This window comes from Ornithodoros turicata, chromosome 4 (genome assembly GCF_037126465.1).
Source record: "Ornithodoros turicata isolate Travis chromosome 4, ASM3712646v1, whole genome shotgun sequence".
NCBI classification, from domain to species: domain Eukaryota; kingdom Metazoa; phylum Arthropoda; class Arachnida; order Ixodida; family Argasidae; genus Ornithodoros; species Ornithodoros turicata.
Window position 1 is genome coordinate 67,899,564 of NC_088204.1, and position 19,521 is coordinate 67,919,084.

General features: G+C 47.2%; 3 long non-coding RNA genes and 1 other non-coding gene across 4 annotated transcripts; 1 reads left to right on the forward strand and 3 right to left on the reverse strand.

Moving 5' to 3' along the window:
• Positions 1-482: 482 nt before the first annotated feature.
• Positions 483-4,558, reverse strand: LOC135393367 (uncharacterized). The gene is made up of 3 exons (XR_010422593.1): positions 4,442-4,558; positions 2,594-2,718; positions 483-734 (listed from the first exon to the last, which is right to left on the reverse strand). It is a non-coding gene; the product is annotated as an uncharacterized LOC135393367 (long non-coding RNA).
• A 3,831-nt stretch (positions 4,559-8,389) lies between these two features.
• On the reverse strand, positions 8,390-9,152 carry LOC135393365 (uncharacterized). The gene is made up of 3 exons (XR_010422592.1): positions 8,968-9,152; positions 8,762-8,894; positions 8,390-8,686 (listed from the first exon to the last, which is right to left on the reverse strand). It is a non-coding gene; the product is annotated as an uncharacterized LOC135393365 (long non-coding RNA).
• A 5,833-nt stretch (positions 9,153-14,985) lies between these two features.
• Trnan-guu (transfer RNA asparagine (anticodon GUU)) lies at positions 14,986-15,059 on the forward strand. Its single transcript has one exon. It is a non-coding gene; the product is annotated as a tRNA-Asn (tRNA).
• Positions 15,060-18,063: 3,004 nt separating this feature from the next.
• Positions 18,064-18,971, reverse strand: LOC135393368 (uncharacterized). The gene is made up of 2 exons (XR_010422594.1): positions 18,857-18,971; positions 18,064-18,239 (listed from the first exon to the last, which is right to left on the reverse strand). It is a non-coding gene; the product is annotated as an uncharacterized LOC135393368 (long non-coding RNA).
• Positions 18,972-19,521: the final 550 nt, after the last annotated feature.

Consider the following 19,521-nt stretch of genomic DNA (forward strand, 5'->3'; position numbering starts at 1 on the left):
TAGCTACCACGGGGAAACATCCCATGTCATCATCACTTCTTCATTTATTGTTGTTGTTGCTGTTGCTGTAATATTGCTGCAAAATATCGAAGCCGGTCTTTAGCAATGTCACACCAGCATTGCAGTGTCACATTTCTGCAATGTTGTTTCGATAACATTGTTGCAGCATAACGAAAGTGGTCATTAGCAACATAACATCAATATTGCATGGCGATATTGGTGCAATGTCAATGTCTTGTCCCGAAATTTGTTTTGTTTTTTTATTAAACAAAGATATTAAATTCTGCTTCAAAACACTTTTCGGTAGAAGACTTTTTTGCCTGATTTTTGAAACTCTTTTTAAAGAAAGCATTCGGAAGATTCGAAATTCGTAGAACCTTCCTTGGATTCGGATTCGGATTCGAGGAATTCTGGATTCGGATTCGGATTCGAGAAATTCTGGATTCGGATTCGGATTCGAGAAATTCTGGATTCGTCCCATCTCTGGTTTTCATACTTTTTATTGCGTGCTATTTTTCGTAACGAACGCAGTCGTTAGCTGTTGATGCATTTGAGGTGCTCACAACAATCTGGGTAAAAACCCCCCTCCGGTTCTAGACAGAGAGGAGGGATTGTACACTTGGTGATCTCGACGAGTCTGGCTGAGGTGTTGCACTTCACGATACCACACCAATCGTACACCTTGTTGTAGCTGCTGCCATCCTTGAGTAGCGTACCGTAGTAGTCGCAGTCGCCTGAAATGGCAGAAACATGAACAGGACGGGACGCAGCTCACATCCCCCCTTCTTTTCCTTTCTTGTTCCTATCATCATCATCATCAAAAATTCTCCCTGCACTCTAAGAAAAATAAGGAGTGCTTTTACTCCTTTTGGGGACTAAATGCATTGCCACAAAAAATAGTCCCTTTCGGGAGCAAATGCACGGGAGTAAATGAATGTCACAGAGTGCAGACTGCATTTCACGCGGTGCTGTAAGAGTCCCAGGTACGTAATTTGTGTGCATGCATGAAAATACTTTGAAGCAAACCGTCAACCGTGATATATCGAGTTATATAAAATCTTGCGCCATGCATAGGGCACAATTTGCGAATAAAGTTGCGCTAACTGTTTCTTACTCTGTGTGGCTGGAAACTTGCTACGTTGGCTAAGTTATACAGCCTTATGCCATCAAATTGACCAAGGGCACATATTGACGTATAGACTGTTGCATTCAGGAGACCATTCGCGAAGTTCAGTGACAATTTGCAGTCTTGGGGAGTAAATGTTGGGTTAGGGGACTAAAATGGGGAGCAATTGCAATCTAGGGGAGTAGAAGCTGCAATTACTCCCCGTTTTACTCCTTTTTTTCTTAGAGTGTGGAACGCAAGCACTTTATATCAAACACCTCCGTATGTTTATTTACCGTTCTGTTCCTGTGGGTTATTTCAGAGCTCTTTTGACCTTTTTGAACACGATAGGACTCGATCCTTATGGTGAAGGGGCTAATTATTGCAATCTCCTCATCACCACCAGTGATGGGGTAGAGTTTAGCCCCTGGCGATGAAAATTCCCATTATAATGATGTTACCATCATAAAGTAGAGAAAAGAATAGCGGAGGCAAACTTTCGTCAACGGTGCGGGGAGTGGTTATTAGGGCGGGTGAAAGAAGTTGTACTTGTGCAGTCGTTGGCAATCAAGCTGTCTTATTGTTTACCCTGTGAACTTATTATTTCGCATTACTGCCGCAAGGCAGAAGCTGTCCTGAGAAATATTGTTCACGTCGGACATGCGGGTTGGTCGCTAACTTTATCACCCCGTAATCTGTCCCGCACCCCTTCCCACCTGTCTATCCGTTCCTTCTTTCATTCTTTTATATATCCATCTCCCCACCCATATAACCATTACTCTTGTGAGGTTCCTGTTTGTGAGGTTTCTTCTCCAACGAGGCACTCGTGTTCGCTGTTGATATTAATTTTTGCTTGTACTACGAGAATTTTGAGTAACAAATCCCCACACAACAGCTGACAGCTCCATGTTTTCCTTTGATACACCTAATATAATGTAATATTCTGTATATGAATGTTTGGGTGCTTTAAAGCAACATATTCCGAACGCATACCAGAGCTAAAAAGCTCTCTCTGCCACGTGCTTCGTTATGTTGGCAGAGTCATCGCGCGAGATATTTAAATGAAATTCCCATCCAGTTATTATTAATATTATTAAACCTCGGGTATTAAATTTAAGCACCACTTGACAATGTCACAGTCTTCACGTCACCTCGCCTTGCATACCCACGCATCACAATGTACTGAAAGTTCGAGTGTATAGGGTGGCTGGCAGGCATATTATCAGTGCGGCACTTCATTTCGCAGAACCGGCCAGGAAGAGAACATCCTTGATCTACCTATCCACTCCTATGCACTCGCCAGTTATTCGATCAGCCGGTATTACCCTTCTCCAGGCGTCCAAGAAGAATTTATAACTGTGCCCGTTAGCGAAAATAACGGGTCGGCACGATTAATGACCTGCGAACCCGTGCCTAAGCAAAACAAGGAACAATAAGAATTGCTTAATAAATTCACATATACAGCATCTCGTTGCGCGACCAACTCACCGTTTTCGAGTGGCACACATTCCCAATGAATCTCCTCGGCAAAGTAATGAGGTAAGGAGAGAAGAACCAGCAGAACGGGGAAGAATAAGGAAAGCGGTGCCATTTTGAGTTTTCTCCTCTCTCTCCTGTGGAATGAAGTAAGTGTTTTGGTTGCACTAAAACTATAATGCAGAGCAGTAAAAAATGAGGAAAGAGTGAATACTGAAACTCTGAACGCGAACGGAACCGGGTTAGTGTCGAGCACAGAGGTGCAGGAGCAAAGGCGGAATTTCGAAGAAAAATATATGACAAATAGAATAAAAAGTGGTTGGATGGAAACGTTTTTAACGTTTCCTGCACAAGCGGCAAGAGGGGGTAATAGATCTGCGGTGATGTTGGTGACAGTGCTTCACAACATCCTCTATATATATTAACTACAAGAAAGATAAAGATACGATCAAGATAACAAACTGTACGTTCCAATTCTGTCCGTCCAATTCGTGCTGTCTATGCCAGTGAATGTACATAATAATAATAATAATAATAATAATAAACTCTGTAATAATAAACTCAAATTCCTATGCCCTCAGTATGCGCAAATATGCAGTTATACTACGCTCTATTGTGTATACGAAGAGGGGAGTCAAGTCCTGTAGATCACATAAACAAAATACAGAAGCCGACACTGAAGATTTTTGTTTAAGTTTAATTTGTACAAGCTTTCGCGTGGAGGTCCACGCTTCCTCAGGTACAAAGTGAAGTGGTGACACACATAAGTATATATAGTATAGACACTGCTGTACAAAGAAAGGGAAGAGGAAAGGAGATATGGTGCCACATGTCTGTGTACAATGAATAGCTGGGCAGACGGATAAGTGACCTCTAACCGTTTAACCGTATAAACGGTTAGAGGTCACTTATCCGTCTGCCCAGCTATTCATTGTACACAGACATGTGGCACCATATCTCCTTTCCTCTTCCCTTTCTTTGTACAGCAGTGTCTATACTATATATACTTATGTGTGTCACCACTTCACTTTGTACCTGAGGAAGCGTGGACCTCCACGCGAAAGCTTGTACAAATTAAACTTAAACAAAAATCTTCAGTGTCGGCTTCTGTATTTTGTTTATACGCTCTATTGTCTAAGAAATTCCTAAAAAATACTGTAGAGCAGTTTAGAATTTAGCCATTCAATAGCCTGAGCCCTCAGCAGCACTCTTCAGTAACAATTTTCATCCCAATTAGGCACAATGTTTTTAAGAGAATTTAAATGTAGAATTACGGGAAACACTGTGCCGAAGTCGTCAACAACTGCGCATTGCTCGTCAAACACGGTGGCAAAACCTACATTGCATGCGCATAACACTGTGTCTAAAACAAAAAGAAGTCCGCTACGTGCTGGCTACGTAGCCATCAGGAGCATCAAAGAAGTCGGGAAAATAGATCATTGTTGCTTGACAAGCCGGGCATTATTTCCCACCAGGCGCCGTTCCACCGTGGTTGTGACCGCAACTTAAAAACATTAGGTGTTCTCTGTCACCTGTACAGCTTGGTGTGCTGGATATACAAACAACGAGCTGCTAATCTACGCCGTGAAGTTAAAATACCAGCTACAGCTTTTCAAATAGTATCTCATTCCTAATGGCGAAATTGAATGCGGCGAAGGCGAAATCCCAGGTATGTACTCATGCGACTGAACGGGAACTGGCAAAACCTTTGATACTAAAATTGGTAAGGAACTTAAATCGCGTAGGTCAGCGAAGGTCAGCGTAAAAATTTTGTTGCCTTTATGTACGCATTCTTTCTAGGTGCTTCTCCAAATTTCGAAGTCCATTCCATATTTGCTGCGAAGTCTTCAAAAACCTTACCTTGATTTTGTACCTCAATTTCGGTCCGTTGATATTTTCGAACTGATCACGTTTGCGTCGAGAGAATGGGGCGTTTATGGGTGCGCTTTCCTTAACTGCGGTAAAAAGGCAAAGAGAGCTACATATTTCATCGGACACGTCGAATGTGACCGCAAACAGACTGACACAAAATGGTTGCCACGTTTGACATGCTTTTGCGCATAAATTATTTCCCAACAACTGATCTTGTCCAAATGGCTCCCGCCAGGCGGTGTTTGCTCTGTCTGTGTTCAAGCATCGTGGTCTTGAACATGCCATTCACCTAAAGCGAGGCGCACATTTTTCTTTATTACGAGTCCGTTTCCAATTTGCGTCGCTAAGCTCTTCACCAAGTGTGAGTCACTCGCAAATGTGTCAGCTTCCTCGACGGGCTTCCAATATACGATAAACTGTGCAGAGGAAGAGCAAGTTTACTGGCAGTTTTCTTTTTTTTTTTTCTTTCTGTAATCAAACTCAAACTTGACTGACGGTGAATGTCGATCCATTTCGTTTTCAGCGTCATAAATTCGTCTCACACTCTAAACCAGGTAACGCATATATAACGGTTAAGTACCGCTTGGCCAAGAGGTACATTTTAATATCGTCCAGACTTGTCCAGCATCCTGGCGTCCTGGCCCTGGCGTCCAGCGTGTCTACCGCAACAAAACAGGTCCCCATTCCAGCAACGCATTCAAGTGTTGATGTCGAGTTTGAACGCCTAGGAACAATACGACGCCCAGCAGAGCGCCGGTTCCGTCGTTCTGGAAGTCAACAGGATTACCAGGAAGTATGTAGGCTTCGTAGCGTCATCCGAAAACACCTTCAGCGCCTGGGTCGCAAAAGCTGGAAGTCATTCTGTTCCACGCTTTCCCCTTATACACCTACAGGAAGAATATGGCAGATTGTTAAGACACTTAGTTGCCCTGTTGAGCAGGAGGCTCCCTTCAGAGCTCTCGCGCTTCATCTGAAGACCTCAGAAATTACAGCTGGTGAAGAGTTCTGCTGTCTCCTCACACGGCCATCTTTCGCCTCTTCGACTGACGCCCACAAGCAATCGGTTGTTGATGCCCTTAGTGGTGTTGATTTTGGCTGCATGGCTTGTGACCCTGTCATGGACCTGGAATTTACCATCAACGAGTTGCAGTTAGCAATCTCCCACTCTAGGAAAGGACCCTCACCTGGGGCCGATGGGATTACGTATCAGGCCATAGCCTCCTTAGGGGATGCGTCGCTTGAAAAACTGCTGTGCTTCATTAATGACTCCTGGAGAACTGGTGTCGTGCCTGACGTATGGAAAGCGGCTCGAGTTATCCCAGTTTTGAAGCCAGGGAAGTCACCAAGGGAACTGGCTTCATTTCGTCCCATTAGCCTCACAAACTGCTTGGGCAAGGTAATGGAAAGGCTAATATTGGACCGCCTTGACTGGTTTCTGGAGTCCCGGGCGCTCCTACACCCGGCGCAGGCAGGTTTCAGGAGAGCTCGTTGTACAATGGATTGTGTCTTGAATGTGGTAACCCACGTAGAACACTCTAGATCGGATGGTCTACTAACCGTGGCAGCATTCCTTGATATTAAGCGAGCCTATGACACTACAAGCCACGACCATGTACTCCATGAGCTTTTCTCCCTGAGCGTTACTGGGCGAGCTCTCAGGTGGATAGCCAACTATCTACGTGGTAGAACTGTCTTTCTGATGACTTCGGATGGTGAAACGTCTCATCACAGCACAACAGCAGGAGTCCCACAGGGCGGGGTCCTCAGCCAACTCCTCTTCAATGTCGTGATGGCCGCTCTACCAGCTCTCATGCCACGGGGCGTCAACATCAGCTTGTATGCTGACGATATATGCATATGGACATCCGGCAAGCAGTGGCCAGCGCTACAGCGCCGCTTACAGTGTGCCCTTGATGTTGTTGCTGCTTTCCTGGAAAACAGAGGCATGGACCTCTCTCATGAAAAGAGTGTTTTTTTGCCTTTTACTCGCCGTCATTTGAAGAACTTTCAGCTTCATATAGGTGGGAATGTCGTGCGGCGTGTTACACACCATAAGTTTCTTGGTGTGGTTCTTTACCGCTGTCTGTCCTGGAGAGCAGAGGTTTGTTGTCTGAGAGGTAGAGCTGAGTCTCGACTGAGTGTCCTGCGATACCTCTGTGGTGCCCGCTGGGGGCTTTCTACAAGGGCATTGCTTGGTCTGCACCGGTCCCTCATACGACAAATGTTAATGTACCATCTTCCAGTGTTGCATAGTCTTTGTCCTTCGTCTGAACAAGTGTTGGAAACCGTCCTTGCAAAGAGCATGAAACAGTGCCTTGGTGTCCACAATTCAACGCCAACTGCCCCTGTCATGGCTGAAGCCAAGGAGCCTTCGCTGGTCTTTATGCGGACGGCACAACCTCTTGGGCACTACATGAGGCTCTTCACTCGCCACTACCGTCACACATTAGTGCGCGACATTCTTCGGCGACCAGCATCCGGGTACTGCCAAGCTGTTTTAGCTCACCGCAGCCTCATTCCAAAGCCTAAAAAACTGGTTCTACCCGCAGTCCCTCCATGGGCCCTTCAGGCACCATCTGTGCATGTCAATGTCCCTGGCTTGACTTCCAGAAAATTGGCTACAACAATTGTTCTTCGCCAACTCACCCTGAGTCTGCTTCATCGCGATGGAGGCAGAATTAAAATCTTTACTGATGGCTCATCGACACAGACCGGCTCTACCTGTGCGTTTGTAATCCCTGAGCTGTCGATTGAACGAAGCGCTAAGCTGTCGCACCCGACGTCGGCTGCTGTGGCCGAGCTGCATTCCATTCTTATGGCGCTTTCCTTCATTGTGTCCCGTCAACCGCCGATGCACTGGACCATATACAGTCACTCCAAAACCGCCCTCCAAGCTCTGCAGTGCACCCTGGGCTCGAGCTCCCTCGCTCCACTGGTGTGTGACGTCCTCAGGGAGTATTCATGTGCTGTCACACATACACATAACAACACCTTGCAGTGGATCCCAGGTCATTGTGGCGTCCCTGGGAATGAGGATGCCGACCTACTCGCGAGACGGGCTCATGTGGCACGTGGCGTACCGACGCACCCTACGTATTTCACCCAAGCGGACGCGAAGCAAGCAATTGGTACTCTTATGAGACGTCTGTGCAGTGAACACTGGCGCAGAAGTGTCCCTTCTACGTCGTTCCTGCTCAAGGTGGACCCAGATCTCTGTTTTTATATGCCGTCAGCGCTTCCTCGACCCATCACGTCGCTCATCTACAGGCTTCGCCTCAACGTGCCATACAGTGGACGACTTTTGTTTAATCTCGGCATGGTCCCGTCCTCCAACTGCAGTCTGTGTGATGTAGTTCAGGACGTGGATCATATACTCCAAGACTGCCCGAGGTACAGTGCACACCGATGTACCCTTCTGTCGTCCCTGTCTCGCCTGGATAATCGGCCATACTCCACCGAAAAGGTTCTTGGGTGCTGGCCAGCAAATCAGCTCATACCTGCCATGCGCGCCCTTGTGCAATTTTTCGTCTCGACGGACCTCTTTGACACATTGTGACGCTCTTTGTTTTTAGTGCCTTGAGACTTCGCTTTTGGTGCCAAGCTAGGTGATGATGTTCTCATTTCTTCTTTCAAAGCGTTTCAAAGCGTCGAGGTTAGTGTAGTTTCCCTTTCTTTTATTAATAACGCGTCCTTGAGTAGCCAGTCCCGAGTGGCTCGAGACAACCATCTCCATTTTTTTCTTTTAAAATCAATCAATCAATCAATCAAGAGGTATATTTTTTAAAAAACGTACCTCTTAATTTTAAGAGGTACAAGCGCCCTCACATGCGGTACATGTAACGGACAGGGCGCAGCGATTTAGGCCTACCCGTCGGGGTGGTTCCCCTCCTCTACGATATATTAACAGCCCCAGGAAGCAACGCTGTACGACACGTATCACAAACAAATACCTTTATTCGAAAATTACATCCATTTCATGGGTGATGCTTGTCCATCGCGAGCGTGCATTGTCATGACCCACAAACGCCGAACACACTGGGCGCAACGTGTATGGATGAACGCTGACCACTGCATCTCTCCTTCACAGTTGCAGCTGCTCTGTGGTCACGCTTCTTTATCTCTTCCACACCTTTGGATTGCTGTTCTTCCCCAACTTCCATTTCTTCCGCAGAACGTAACACCAACCACAGAGGATGACTGACTCACCCATTCACGACAGCGGCTGGACGTAAGCTAGGAGAAAATACCCCCCCCCCCAATGTAGAAAAATCCAACAAACGAAATAGCTTGCCTGAAAAATGTGCCTACTTGCTTTTGTAATCCAGGTGTAAAGTGCAATCTAGGCTTCTCTAATCCACGCATCAACGTTCGTGCATGAAGCGCAAAGTTCGCTGTCTCCGTCCCTCAGTCGTCGTGTCCAGCCTGCCGGTGATCAGGACCACTGGGAATCAGAGCGAAGATGAACGAAAATGCGTCGTGCGGACGAATAATTACTTCATAGATATAATACGCACCTTAAATGACTCCAATCTTGAAAGCGTCGAACGAGTTTCTTCAAAGGCCGAGCAGACTCGTCCTCGCTCCCCGACGTCTCAAAACAAACTGATTTGCCAGCGGTTGCAAGAAACGCATTCTTCCCAAACGTGCGATCCCTCACGGTCACAGGTTCTAGTTATTGCACTTCTTTGATAGAATGATAGTGCTGATCCATTACGGCACTGTTGCATAAGAAAATTTATTGACTGGTATTCGGAATCACGCGAAATATTTTTGCAGCGCATGGAGATCGTGAGAAGGCGTTCTTGCTCATGCGCCGGAAACACGCGGTACACATGAGGTACAGCTGCTACAGATCGCGCTTAAAGGGTACCTAGCCGGTACGGATGGGTCTCGGAGCCCTCCCAGTAAACCATTTATGTCTCAGAAACGTCTACACGATATCCCACTTGGGATTTTGGGATATCCCAGAGACTAGGCTGAATAGCCCGTTGATGTCTGTGGTACAGACAGAGGACCCGTATATCTTCCGCATTTGCTGATCCAGGGAAGGTTCCAGGAATGTCTCTCAAGGATATTTGGACATATAGAGGACATATACAGGACGTATTATTATTAGTGTATTTTGTTGCTTTTTTGCAATTTTTACTTATTCTACGGAAAATACTACTCTGCAACAGAGAACATCGTATCAACGAACTCTTGTTTATTGAACATAAACCAGGTACACTGATGTTACATGCACTGCAAAAAACGCTGTTTCTAATAGTACAAAATGATATTACAACATAAATATGCTAATTATTAACAATATAGGGTGACACTGATAAGACGCATACTAAGACGATAATGGTCATGATAATACTAATCACGTGATTGCTACGCCACTTCGGAACCGTCTTCCCTGAAAGATAAACAATAACATAGTTAATTCCATCTATTGGGATAGCAGCTCAAACACTGCCATAAATAGGCGTAAAGAACAGACACTCTGCAAAGCGTGGGAACAAATGCAAGACAGTGACTTACCGCAGTTTCTTTCGGAGTATAGATGGTTACATGCGGAAGCAGCCTAATCACTGGAAGACCCAAGCGACGTCTTCCGGTTTATGCCTGGCTCTTCAGTGTTGTAGAGACACCAGGAACTTTACACATGTGTGAGGCTATCCATGGGTGTCTGTGGATACTGTGAAACAGTCACGTTTTATTAATCTAGAGTCACATCGTGTCCATATGACATTCAAGCAAGATTAGCGGTCATGCAAAAAACAAGGAACTTTGAAAAACAGTGCAGTCAAACGTGATAACATAACTGCTATCCTTTATATGAAAGACAACTGTAGCTGAGCCAAGCTTATCTACTAGCAAGCTGCGCATAGTTCATAGAATTGCTTCACCATTGCTTTCATCATCCCCAATGCGGGATATCACAAGGACCTATAAAACAGTACCTGAATCAAGTAGATGCGAAGAAATGCACTTGCACTTTGTACCTGTACACGCACAATCTCACACACTTCCACCGTTTGCATGAGTTCGTCAGTGATACGCACCAGACTCCGTAGGTAAAGCAAACTATAGCTGTTTACTCAGATACAAAGCTGTCATTGCTCCACACCTCTACCACATGTGATTGTTGAAAAGCAACAACGCACAAATCTTAAGTGAGGCAAAAGGAAGAACAAAGGAACGCTAGCTCTCGCACACCACGGCAATCGTTGTTATGCACAACATAGTTGTTCGGCGTACTGGTCAGTACTGCCTCGATGCTCCAGAGATTCCAGTACAAAATACGCATGATGCTGAAGTTCCAAAGACCCTTCCGTGTAACATGCAATGCCTACCGAACCGCTACGACGACGCGCCTCGCCTGTTTGAAACGGCGGTTGGAGAATGTCGATGGCGATGAGGCAGCAGACGTCGTTACGCTTCGGCTCGCGCTTGTTGGGAACTTCATTCTTGTTATATCACTCAACATACGTGACCGATCATTATAATTCCCGTGGAAAAGATAAAATATGTTTTTTTTTCTCTCTCTCTCTTTTGTTTATTGACTATGGCGCGATACGTGATGAGTCGTTACAAACATGATTAGAAAAGGTATGACTATGAGGGTATAAAATAAATATTATTATTATGAGGAAAGAGTTAGATAAGTACCACATCAAACAGGCCTTCCTCTACATGCGAATGGCACAATTGGGTGCGCAGCATGTTGAGCAAAGACGCAACGACTTTTCCGTTCGTGATAAAGGTTGACAATATGTTAAGGCGGGGATCGGAACCGGAACTGAACCCGAACCGAACCCGAACAATTTTTTTGCTTCTCCTGAACCGAACCGGAACTGAACCGAAAAAATTCATACGGTTACCGGTACCGGGAATCGGTTCAGAGGTGAAATAATTGTACTACTGACCGACCGTTTTCTGTTTGTTTATTTATTTTTTGTAAGATGCCAGATGCGAGTAAAAGTTTGTGACTGTAGCGCGAGTGTTTTACCGCAGCAAAATAGGACGCTGACCGGGTTCTGCCAAAAATACTCCAGCACTTCGCTTTTCATTTTCTGCAGACGACCGCGAGAGTACAATACAGTAACATATCAGGTAAATAATAAATGTGTTTATTACTTGTCTTGTGTTTTCACCTGCTTCCCTCAAAGGTTTTTCACCTTAAACGGTTATCTCACACCTTTCTCTTACAACCGTGTACGGTGAGCTAAGCTCGCTTTCATGTAGCAAAATTACTGCACATGAACCGGTTAAACCGGGACCACAAAAGTAACGGTTCCAATCCTTGTAAATGTTCGCACCGCTGACTGATATTTGTCTCTGTGTGCGCAGGGGGGGGGGGGGGGGGGGGTTCTCCCTGAGCCGAAACCGAACCGATATGCCTGAACCGGTTCAAGCTGATAATTTCGGTTCAGCGAAGCTAAACCCGAACCGAACCAATATGCCTGAGCTCGAACCCGAACCGGACAAAAAAAATACCGTTTCCGATCCCTGGTTCAAGGTACAATGCAGAACCCACGCAAATATTTGCTGCGTAAATCTTTAGCTGAGTGGCTCTTGGAAAATCAATGTTGTTCTTTATGTTCACAGTCCACCATTGACCAGGTACAGTTGAAACAGCGCTGTTTCAGCACTATCTACCTACATACAACATTGTTCAACATTAGTCAACATTAGACAACGTGAATTCTACGTTACACCAACAGTCGGTGTTCACTAGCAGCTTATTCTCCGAGAGCTTTTTTATTTGTTCTGTTCTGCATGTCTGAAGTGAGAAGTTATTTATTTAAGGATGGTTTTATAACCTTTTTATGCAAAAAATGAAATTGTCACGCATACTGAGAATGCTGGAAATGGCTGCTATCGACACAAGAAATCCTTGTAATGTAAAGAAATGTCATTGTTGTGATATTCGTAGTATATCCACATAATATTCACTGGGGGATATTTGTGACGTCTCATCGTGGATATACAGCGGACGTTGTGAGTATACGCGTGACATCTGTGACGTGTGAGACAAATTTGGGAGTTCTGTGGGATATTGATAGTTTGCTTGTACCGTTTGAACTTCGCAGTGGTCGCGAACTGTACCTGCTGATTGAGGACTGTATCTCATGTGTACCGCTTAGCCCAGGTGCGAGTCCTCTTTCATGCGGTACATATCGGGTGCCGGATTTAGAGTGTACTCGTATGCTGTTTGCAGACAAACGTACAATAGCTCATGCAAGCAACTACAGCAAGTTTACTGGGGTGGGCGACCCCCAGAAAATCTTTTTGCGTCGATCGGGTAAATCAAATCTGTGTGGGTAACATAACCTTGAGCTAGGGGAGGGTAGTAGGCCCCAAGCCTGGCATGTTCTCCAGAGAGTGGAAGCTAGGTTACGAAATGAACACGAATATGGGCTAATCCCGCTCAGACATTTGCAATGTACTATAAACTTATGTTTAAAATGCGTTACTAAATACTAAAGTGGAAGTGTACTTAAAGGAACATAGAATGACTAATAAAACAAGTCAATAAGTGTAGAAATTAGGACTACAAGTCATGGGGTGCATATTCGCACCCAAAATTAGCGTGTGTGTGTGTTTTTCGGGCACGAGAGAACTTTGGGTCTCGCGAATGAGAGAGGTGCTTCTCTCAGGTGGTGGAGAGTATCGACACTGAGGTCCAAGGGAGAGTGGGAGCGCCATCTTGTTTCCGTACCATCCCTAGTTGAGGATCAAAGACGGCAAACATAATGCTCGCCGTGGGATCGTGTGTGATTGTTGTGCGATAATCCTTGTATTGTCCACCAGAGCGTCCCGAAGATGTCAAGGTGAGCTCAAGACCGTCAACTGCTGCTTGTAAACGAAAGGAACATTTCCCCCACGCACGATAGATGGCACCGCGCGCTAACGTGCGCAATGCGCAATGCTTGTGCGCACGGGTAGCGTGGCGCGGAAACAAGATGGCGCATGCTCTCTCTTGGAACTCAGTGTCGATACTCAGAAGCGTAGCTTATTTAGTGACTCTAGTGGTGGTGAAAGTGCTAGTCGTTATCGGCCTCACAGAGGTGGGAAACGTCACAACTAACCCCCTCGCGGAATGCACGCGCGTTCTTGGCCGATTTCTATGCGGTCTGTGCCGACATACGTCTGAAGTGCGGGAAGTAAAGGGAAATTTTAGCGGTTGCTTAATCACATATTCGTGCTATAGAGCTACTCTGGCCTACCCTATTCCTGCTTCATTCGTCCGCGTGGCGCTTCCTCTCTGAAGAGCAGACGCTGCAGACGCGCGTGTGATGGGGCGCTTGCCGCCGTGCTCACAAGTCACAAGGACAGTGCTTTTGAACATGTTAAAAATGGCGCTGTTTCTCTCTTTGCCAATTGTCCAAGGGAGGTCAAGGTCAGCGAGAACGAAACGAACGTGATGGACAGTTCATTCCAGTAATCTCCCAGGATGCAACGCGTACGCAAGAAGAACTGGGATTTTCTAAAATCGTCTATTGCGGGCCCGCCAGAGGATACGAACGCAGAGGAAGGTCATGGGGAAGGTAGGTTGGGGACCGGGCTGTGACACGTAGAGCTCTCCACTCTAAAAAACACCATAGCTCTTCATTAGAAATCTGAGAGAGAGCAGTGACTATATTCTTTGCTTTGTGATCGTTGTGTGTGGGGTGGGCTAAAGTTGGGGGAAAGACCGATAAGCCTGCTCTGGAGTAGCGGCTCGTTGCAGCTAGGGGAGGGTGAAAGAGGGAAGGGAGAAACGATTGTGCCACAGGAGAGGGAGGGGTGTGCTAACGCATCTTGCTCTGCGATGGGTACCACAGAAAACATGCCAGCATCCCTCAGTATTCTCCTTTGGGATACCAGCCCTGTAAACCACCAGGACTATTAGCGAACTTACCCCATCTGCTACCTTCCGTTACCTTCCCCTTCTGCTACCTACCTGCTGTGTTACCTTCCGCAAATTTGAGAGCCCTGCTCACCTCTGAGATAAAATGGAAGGGTGACGTATCTACGATTAATTGAATTACATGCACAAACAACACAGACGTGAGGAATTGATTGGAGTATTAACTCACTATCAATATAATATCGGTGATTCTTACTGCTACACCAAGTAGGTTTCTCTATCCCGTGCGCGATAAATGCTCTATGTGACATCCCATCTTGGACGTTATTAGCACGATCCTCGAAATCACCGCGAGATATGTGCTACGGACATCCATTTTCGGATGTGGACAGTGGGATCTATTTAGGACGTCCACAGGAGATAGTGTTCCCTCTGGGAAACTGAAACCTCCGCACGCGCGCAGCCGTTCCTTGGACACTTGCAGGATCCGCCACAGAAAACGCCCAAAAGCCAGGTCATATTACGCACAGACGAACACATGCTCTTTTCTTCTTCTTTTTTTTTTCCGCGCGAGCGCTTCTAGTTCCAGGTGTTATCAACCAGTCCCATAGCAACGCAACAGAGCAACCACACACACCTCACGTCATGATAGCGGTTGCGACCGTATGTTGCCGGCGACCGTATGTTGCCGGCCTCCGTGGCGCAATCGGATAGCGCGTTCGGCTGTTAACCGAAAGGTTGGTGGTTCGAGCCCACCCGGGGGCGATTTGTTTTTCTCCTTCCTACTTTTGGTTTTGTTTGCGTGTACAAGGGACGCACATTCCCAAGGGCAAGTCGAAGTGGACACAAAAACTTTATACATCGATAGCTTCCTCCTACTGCTGCTCTAGTGTTCACGAAGTTGCGATCAGAACTTCAGCAGTCTGGAGCTCTACTGCGCAGTCACATTTTTTTAAATTTCCGTGTTAGCGCCGCGAAGCAACTGTGGCTATGAGCGACGTACAGACGTTGACAGATGGAGAGAGGACAGCAGGAAGGAGTGAGGGACGGGGGTGTTGGTATGCGTCCTGGGCCGACTTAAGGGGGAACTGTGCCGACATCCGTCTAGAAAGTCTTCGCAAAACCCAGGGAAAACCTCAGGCAGCGCAGCCGGTGGCAGGAGTCGAACCCGTGTCACCTCCCAGTCTCGGCGTGGAAAGCGATCATCCCAACCACTATGCCACGGGAACTGGTCGCAGTCACGTTTAATAAAGTTTAGCTTTCGTGCCGACTCTGCTCGAAACCTACTACATTACATAAGTTTTCTTCCAACAGCTGGGTTAAGCACGCTCTGTTTGCTGCACTAAAACTACGAACTAATAGTACGTGGATACGGAATGTCGCAGACTAAGTACCCATACGCTAAGACGGCTTGCCTCTACTCCAGAGTAGCTAGGGCTAAGTCAGAGGAGGAACGGTGAGCGGTCTTCGCCTCTCCGGAAAAGGACATTTTTCACAACGCTTCTGCGCATGATCTGCGACCCTGACGGCCCCAAAGAGGATGTCAAATACCAGCTTTGACAGCGCATGTGGGGCATTTGGTCGAGTCTAGAAGACCCATTTTACAGAGAAGCAGAGGTGTCCTGCGTCATGAAGTCGTAGTCGCTGTAGAAAGGACGCTTATTGACGCGAGCAGTTCGTGCACAAGAGCAGCATGATAAAAGGCTTCGTAGTTCGTCAGAGAGATCGAGCCAAAGGGCCAAAACTCTTGGAAGCTGACACATAAGGCGTGTCTGCTTTGATCGATGCTGACCACTACGGAAAATGCGAAGGCTTGCAGAGGAGGTACTTCTTTGTGGAAGCCATAAAGAGGCATTTCCTTCGCATGCGTTCAGGTACCACTCCGTCCGAGAGGAGGCCAGCGAGTTCCTAATTTCCCAGAGTAAGGCATCGCTCGCGAAACTGATCCAACAAGCCCAAATCGTGGGCATAACAAACCTGTATACTGAAAATGCGACGATGGCCTGTTAATTAACTGCTTGTAATATATGACACTTTCCCTTTATAGTCAGTTGTGTGTTACTTACTGTATCTTTTTTTCTCCCTCTAGCTAGCCCTCCATGGATTACACCACGCCCGAAAGCTCCCAAGAAAAAGCTATACCACACTTAGTTCGTTTACCTGCCACATTGGCGCTCCCTACATGGCCCAAAAGGCTGCTGAGCAGACCGCGATCCGCAATGAGGAGAGACTATACTACACCACGGCCTCCTGTATACTACATGCCTGCCCAATGAGGCAAAATCATACTTATGGGTTCGGAAACATGGACAGTCACAGGAGTGACAACCTTTGCCTGCCCTGTAAGCGTACGCTGCTCTACAGCGCCTTGCGGAGATAAATGTCTTGGATGGGTGCACGATGTTCAAGCCTCCGTCACCGCTCGATAAGGCAGTGGTTATCGAAAGACAGCGCGCCAGTTAGCATTCATAAGGTCTGTTTTTGGGTGTCGTGTCATATGTCTCCGACTGTTAGATGCCACCGGTTCTAAGCTACGCTTTGTATCTAGGAGGACGACGCCATGACCGATAGTGCTGATATGGCGCACACACAAGTGGAACACCTACAAGGTGGTGATGGTGACGTGGAAGTTTCGACGAATCATGCTACGCTTCTGTCGAAGACATTACTAGAGGCATTCCTTGTCATGGGCTGACACTGCTCTATTTGCACACCCCGGGCGGGCGATATCTGCAATAGGTCCTCTGCTCTACGAGGATCTATGATAGGCTGTAGAGAATATGAAACTATCTATTCACTTGTTGCCTTTGTGTATTCAAGCCGAACCAGGTTGTCATATAGGCTGCCATCTTAACTTTTTATTAACTACGTCCCCCGTGGCGCGACATCAGAAAGTAAGCGTGGAAGTGAAGGTCATCATGTCTCTACATAGGGCATTGCTCCAGATATTAGCAAACGCATCGCTTTTCACTCTCAGCTAAGGGACGGTTCCAAAACAACGGCGTCTGCGCGGTTCCGGCACAAACAAAAGGCGGTCAGCATTTTGAGGCGATGCATTTTAGAAATATTACGATTGTGTTGCTCAGGCAATGTTTCACGTGCCGCAGTGAGGTAACATTACAATTAGTGTGACCATTATGGGGAGACAACATTGCGGACGTACCATGGGAGATGACTATGGACAAAAGGATCGAGACGAGGAGAACATAATCTCGAAGAAAATTAATCCAACCGAGAACTTGAAATTAATTACAATCCATCCTTACGCACGTGTGAATGCGCGCTGACCCTCGATATGGCGTTCTTCCATAGCATCAGTGCGACCACAGCCATTGAGCCCTCGCGCGGCATAGTGGTTAGAATGGTCGCCTTACGTGCTAAGACAGCGAGGTAACACGGGTTCGAATCCTGTCTGCGATTTTCCCAGAGCTTTTCGGTAGTCTTTCATGACGAATGTCGGCACCATTCCCCTGAAATCTGCCCAGGAGCTGGACGATTGCTGAGTATGTAAGCATACTGTGTTCACTTGCACGTAAGTAGTAAGTACTGGACTCTCATGGTGCACAACGCTCAACTGTCCTGAACACGATTTAATTGGCAATTAGAGCTAATTGGGACCCCCCACATTAATCAGCACCCTCCAGGGAGCCACCACACTAATTGGGGAAAGTCTAACTCGTGTCCAGACCAGCTGAGCGTTGTGCACCATGAGAGTCCATAAAAAAGAAAAATAATAGGCAGAAAATAAAATAAAAAGATGGAAATAGAGTGGAGAGAAACAATTTATTCGAAAATCAACGATGCCGCGGCGAAGAAGCCGCTCCGCAACACCCGAGTGACCAGCGCCCGCCATGTTGGTAGTTTGCACCCAGCAGTTGCAGAGATCGACGACAGGTGGCCACTTAGTTGCAAGGCATCACACCAGATGGCGCCACCATCATAGCTCTAGACGAGAAAGACAGAACAAGATACTAGCGGCAGGTAAAAATGACAGCACTGCCAAGCAAGTCTAGGCATGCGAGAGAAAAGGTCTAACCGCTACTGCTAAACAGAAAACAGTACACATCGGGGAAATAGGCTTACGGGGACGATCGCTTAGGCCTAACCACAACACTACGCAGCTAACACAAGGCGGGAACCACACATCGCTAAACATGCGAGGAAAGGCTTAACACGAGCGCGGTCACCGCTAAACACGGCAAACATACGAGGAAAGAGGCTTACGGGGGCGATCGCTTAGGCCTAACCTCAACACTACGCAGCTAACACAAGGCGGGAACCACACATCGCTAAACATGCGAGAAAAGGCTTAACACGAGCGCGGTCACCGCTAAACACGGCAAACATACGAGGAAAGAGGCTTACGGGGGCGATCGCTTAGCCCTAACCACAACACTATGCAGCTAACACAAGGCGGGAACCACACATCGCTAAACATGCGTCAACAGGCTTGGACACCGCAAAACAAGTCTAAACATGCGAGAAAAGGCTTAACACGAGCGCGGTCACCGCTAAACACGGCAAACATACGAGAAAAGGAGCGCGTCAAATCACTCACTCACCTTTTCCCCCGCGGCAACTTCCAGGCAGAAACTGAGCGAGCGCGGAGAACATACGTCTGCTCTCTACGAGAGGCAGCCAGAAACTGAGCGAGCGCGCGGAGCGCACGTCCGTCTTCCGCGACGGTCCGAGAGAAACTGAGAGAGGCGACGCGCGCGCGCCCTCTGCTCCACTCGTCCGCGCATGCGCGCGCGCGCTGCTAGCTCCCTCTGCGCCGGCCGCGGCTGTTTTCGGTTTCGGCTCTCTGCTGCGCGCGCGCGCGCTCCTAGCGGCGACGGGTGGCTTTTCAGTTTCGCTTTCATTCTCCGTTCTTTGCGCGCGCGCGCGCGTTTATCTCTATAAAGGCAGCGCGCACCGCGCTCGCGTCATCACTACGTGAAGATGTTCAGCTACCACTCTTTACAAAATTGTTCCCGCACCCACGCTTCTTGGGAAGAAGTGGAGAAGGAATGTTTCAACAGCGAAAGTCCCCGCAACGAGCTCGTCATCACTGCTTTTCGCTACGTGATAGACATGGTAGGCTTTGGCAATATAGGAGAGATCTCGCCGGGGCCGCTGCAGGAGATGGTGCGACGAATTTACGCCCGTTACAAGAACGTTTGCATAACGGTTCCGGACGGACCTCTGGGACTGATGAGCGAATTTGTGAGCTTGGCCAACGCAGAAT